At 42.4% G+C, this 5,617-nt stretch overlaps 1 long non-coding RNA gene across 1 annotated transcript; it reads left to right on the forward strand.

Moving 5' to 3' along the window:
• The first annotated feature begins 2,931 nt into the window (after window positions 1-2,931).
• On the forward strand, window positions 2,932-5,094 carry LOC121400579. The gene is made up of 3 exons (XR_005965830.1): window positions 2,932-3,368; window positions 3,464-3,539; window positions 5,079-5,094. It is a non-coding gene; the product is annotated as an uncharacterized LOC121400579 (long non-coding RNA).
• The last annotated feature ends 523 nt before the right edge of the window (window positions 5,095-5,617 follow it).

Genomic DNA, 5,617 nt, shown 5'->3' on the forward strand with positions numbered 1-5,617 from the left:
GTCTAGTTCCAACATGGAAAAAGTAGTCTCCCTAATCTTGGAGTATCTCGCTCATGGAAAAGATATCATTCCTAACTCTGTGTCTATAGAAGCTCCTAAGTATGTTAGTCTTTGGACTGGACTTAACTAACTTTTTGCCTCGTTGAGGATCCAACTGAATTCTTGGAGAGTTGTTTTGGCCTAGTCTCTGTGCTGTATTAAGCTGTCTCTCTCTCTTGCCACCAATAAGAGGTCGTCTAAATAGTGATACACTTATAGACCCTCTTCTCGCAGCTTCGCAATAACCAGCACCACACCTTGGTAAATGTCCTGGGAGAAGTGGCCTACCAGAAGGGCAGGCAGGTGAACTGCAGATGATGACCACCTATTGCAAAACGGAGAAACCTATCAGAAACAGAGGGGAATAAAATCCTCTCCCCCTCTCTTCAAACGGAATCTCTACTGCTGCCCCCTTGAGAAGTAAGTCAGAAATTTATTGCTTCATAATTTCCCATCTCGTCAGAGCACATGGGCAAGGGATAACAACAAAATTGTGAGGAAGCAGTTTCTGCCCAAATTCCAAGCGATAATCCCTGTTCATGACAGACAGTACTCAGGAGTCTTGAAAATGTCTTGCCCATACTTCCTGAAACTGAAGAAGCTTCGCTCCTACTCTTGGAAGTTGGACAGGCCTCCCATCATTGCAACCTCTGCTGGGACTTGGGAGATCTTGGGGCCTTGGTCTTTCCATCCAGAAAAAAGCTAGGCTGCCCTGCCTTCCAAGATGATGACCTCTTCTTTTATGAATACCTGTCCGATTGACGTTTTGGGGGATCCTTCAATCTCCTTGGAGTCTGTGGTAGGAAAGTGCTCTGTCATCCAAGATGATTTAGATATTATTTCCTCCAAAGGTCTGCTGAATAATATCTTGCCCTTAAATGGGAGCCTGCAAAATGCATTCTTTGAGGCAAACCAGTACGAAAGTTAAAGGGCTCTATGAGCCACTACCGATGAGGTCATAGATCTTGCAGACAGTCTTGTTAATCACCAGTGGCCCCCAGTCAAAAGGATGTTGTAAGCCTCAGATCCCCTAGAGCTGCCAAACTCTTGTCACGAGGCTCCCCTTTTCTGGTTCTCTGCTCTAAATCCTCGATCCACATCGGCAGGGCCTCGACCACTGAAACTAATGATACTGCTGGTCTTAACATGGCTCCCATCATCATGTATAACTTCTTTAATTCTGTTTCCATCCTCCTCTCTATTGGCTGTTTCAGAGCGAAAGCATCGTCTAATGTTAGTGCAGTCTTCCTGGACAGTCTAGCGACTGGAGTATCCACAGTTGGAGGATTGCTCCAAATTTCCTGAGACTGTGGAGGAAAGGGATAGAGCTACTCAATTTTAGCCTTTACTGGAACCTTTCTAGACATTTTTTGCAACTCCGCAGATATGACCTCTTGCACCTTCTTGTGCACTGGGAAGAGATGTTTTCTCTTCCTGGCAAAAAAAACACACCTCTGTCTGTTTGGTCCTACTCTTCAAGGACTAAAGTGTGTCTCACTGCCATAATAAGGTCTGGAACATTCTTCATTTTAAAAATGAACTTTGTTGAGTTAATCACTTCAATCTGGTTAGAATGTGAGCCTGCACGCACCTGACTTTCAGAGCCTTTTGCTTCTTGAATTCCTAAGGCTACTGCCTGCTTAAGAAGCATCCTTAGATGTTAAATGAATTTCTGAGCAGGTGGAATGTCAGCATCCCCTGATATACAATCACCACACAATCTCTTGCCCAGTAATGTAGGCATGTAGAATGTCCTTATCCTGAGACCTTTGCCTTTTCCTAGCAGAATCTTCAACAGGTGAAGTAAGCCTAGAGTGACAAACACCCAATTAGTCATGCACTTTTTTAGGTGCTAAAATACCCAGTAGCTCTGAACCCTTTGAGGTAGCAGCTTTTTCAGCAGCCGAATCCATCTCAAAGATGCGTCAATGTGGATGCAAAGGCAAAACTGCACTCATTCAAAAGCAAGATAGGGCACAATGCGATGGTGCCTCCTTGCACCACTACGGATGCAACCTTCCTCCGGCTGTATAGGGACCCAGTCAGTGTCGGACTGGCTCACCGGGATACCAGGAAAAGTCCCGGTGGGCCCTCATGCTGCTAAGCATTTGGCCTATTTCATGGTCAGTCCCTATTTCTATGAGAAAACGAGGCTAAATAGATGGAATAATGGATTATAGTATGTAAAGAAAAGAGACTAGGAGAATAGAGTTTGAGTGAGGAAAGAAAGAATAATAGTACTGAGAGTGGGCCCCTGGTCTAAGATTTTTTTTGTTGGGCCCCTGGTCTAAGGTTTTTGGGTGGGCCCCTGGTGTTCCAGTCTGACACTGGACCCACTCCTGAGAAGGCGCTATGGTGATCACAATGGAGGGGCTTCAGGTGGAGAAAGTGCATGAAAAAACTGTGCCTGGAATCTGGTCTCAAAGAACCAAGTGGATAGAGCAGTGATCCCCAACCAGTAGCTCGTGAGCAACATGTTGCTCCCCAATCCCTTGGTTGTTGCTCCCAGTGGCTTCAAAGCAGGTGCTTGTTTTTCAATTCCAGGCTTGGAGGAAACTTTTGGTTGCATAAAAAAACAGTTGCATTGCCAAATAGAGCTTTCTGTAGGCTTCTAGTCCACATAGGGGCTACCAAATAGCCAATCACAGCCCTTCGTTGGCATCCTCAGGAACTATTTTCATGTTTATGTTGCTCCCCAACCCTTCTTACATTTGAATGTGGCTCACAGGTGAAAAAGGTTGGGGATCCCTGGGATAGAGCATACCAATCTGTGGTCCAGCCAGGACAGAAGATAAAAAGACTGGTAAGGGCGGGAAGGAGGCGGGTATTTGTAAAATTGCTTGTTAACCCTTCTGTGTCTGATCAGTGCAGGGATAAACCCAAATTGTTATGCTGCCAGGGGATGGCCAGGAAAAACAAAACCATCTTAAGCTGAGGGCAGTAAGTAGGATAGGGTCTCTTTACTGAAATGTAGTGATATGTATTTACATGCCTTGTGCTATATAAAATACATACGTGGTGAAAAAGGATAGGTGGTGCGGGAATAAAATGTCAGTTCCACTATTTAAGTTGTATCCTATTGCTTCTAACATAGGCACAGAGTTTCCTTGTTGCAATTTTGAATTGATTCAGGATCCAGATCTTCATTATCCCTCACACAAACTTTTAAAAAAGTTTTCCCATTTGAATACAATGTGAGTCACATAGATAACTATGTATTTGCATGGGAATTGTATAAGATCTTGAGTGATCAAGCTGGGTGAAGGTCAGATAAAACAAGGGCCAGATTTCCTCCAGTGTCTCATCAAATTCTTTCAGGCACAGCTGAAGTAAGTATACAGCTTTCACCATACAATATTGCTTCACATTATTGCTCTGTGTATATTTATATTTACTTTACCTCATCTTTCCTATGTATTTGTAGTTTTTTTCAGTATGGATAAAATGCAGCACAAAGTCTCATTCCTTTTATTGAAAAACTATCTGCTACACTGCATAATGTAAGTACCCCCTGTACCCACTGTACTAATTTTTGTAAGTTTAGGGCAGCCCTAGTTTAGTGATTCCTATGAGTGACATAAACCATCTGCATCATGATCCTAGATTTATCTGACATACTGCTACAGTCAAGCATCACTACTGCCTCTCAAGCACAGTCTCTTCTCTTATTTGTTCTATCAAAGATTCATCATGTGCGGGAAGAAGAGCTTAAGATTCAGCACAGGCAATTTCACAATAAAAGAAATATAAAAGAGGTTATTTAGCCTCTCTATCTTTTCACACACTCTCCATCTTGCCCTTGACCCTTCTGTCTCCATCTTGCCCTGCTGTCTCCACCTTACTCTCTCCATCTTATCCTACTTTTGCCATCAAGCTTGGTTGCTACCATGTTAATTTTGCTCTACTATGTGTTCTACTGCTTCCAATACACTCTCCATCTTGCCCTACATGTGTCATCTAACACTACTGTGTCCACCTTGCTCTACTATCAACATCTTTCTCTGTCTTGTAGCTTGCTCAGCTCTTTACAACTTGTTGTACTGTTTACATCTTGCTCAACTGTCTCGATATTTCCCTATGCTCCCCATCTTACCCTGGACTTGCCATTGACCCTACTGTCTCCATCTTGCCCAATTTTTGTTTTACTGTCTTCATTTTGATTTGCTATTACCATCTAACTTTGGCTACCATGCTCTGTGGTTGCCATCTCAATCTTCTGTCTCCTTCTTACTCTACTCTTTACATCCTCCTATACATCTCCATCTTTCATTGTTCTCGCTATATTGCTCTATGTTTGCCATCTTAGCCTGCTGTCTACATCCTCCATGTTCTCTTACTGTCACCATCTTGTCCTCTCTCCACCTGACCCTGGTGTTGACAACTTGTTCCTACTGCCACCATCTTGTCCTGCTATCCCCATACTGCTCATAAGTTGCCATCTTCTTTACTGTTTCAATCCTGCTTTTACCATTGTGTCCTACATCATTGTCTTGTTCTACTGTTGCTATATTTCCATACTGTTTCCATGTTGTCCTATGTTTGCCATTATAACCTACTCTTGCTATCCTGACCTACTTTCTCCAACTTCTCCTAATGTTGTCCCGCCATCTTTGTGATGTCCCACCATTGCCCCCGTGTCCTCCTGTCACTACGTTTGTCTGCTGTACCTGCTCGCCCTACTTATTAAACATGCAACTGCTGTTTGGCAGAACCTCATATTACCACATTTGCCCCACCCAACAATAGTTCTTACCAACAGAAGACTTTTGAGTAGATATCTTGGTTTTAAGTTTAAAAGTTTTAAAAGATCTTTCATTGTAACCCTTGGCTTTAAACCTGTCAATCAGTGCCTCCCAGTATTTATCTGCTATCTGCCTAGCTCTCAGAAATTGTCCTTCTTGTATCCCTTCAATACACCTGGGATTATGGAAACTAGAGACATTAAGTAGGTTATTTTTATCTGTGGCTTTCCTATACAAATCTGTTGTCAATCCCTTGTTTTCCAATGATAATTTAACATCCAGAAAATTAATTGACAGGTTAGAGGTTTCTGTCGTAAATTTAATGGTGGGATGTTGGCTGTTGGCTATTGGAACAGGGAGACATCTCCTTTCCAGATTACCAAGATATCATCTACAAAGCATAGGTATAGTAAGATATGCTTACTATAATTATGTTTCAGGAAAAACTTTGTTTCCAACATGTGGACAAATAAATTTGCAAATGACGTTGACTGCCGCCCCCATTAATGTTCCTGGTTTTGCCAATACTCCCATTCAAACCTGAAATAATTCCTTTTCCACACAATAGTTAAGCAGTCCAGTAAAAAATCTATCAAATTGTTGGTTAAAGCTGTTTCCAGCAGGGCCTCCTCTATACATTTTAACCCCTCATCTTGTGGTATTGAAGAATAGAGGCTTACAATATCAATACTGCATAGTGTACACTTTGTTCAGTGTTGGTAAAAGATGCAACCTTTGTAACAAATCATTAGTGTCTTTTAGACATATGAGGATATTCTGAACCAGTAACAGTCCACAAATTTTGAGAGTGGCTCTAGGACAGAACCTACACCTGA

Source organism: Xenopus laevis, chromosome 2S (assembly GCF_017654675.1).
Source record: "Xenopus laevis strain J_2021 chromosome 2S, Xenopus_laevis_v10.1, whole genome shotgun sequence".
In the NCBI taxonomy this organism is placed as follows: domain Eukaryota; kingdom Metazoa; phylum Chordata; class Amphibia; order Anura; family Pipidae; genus Xenopus; species Xenopus laevis.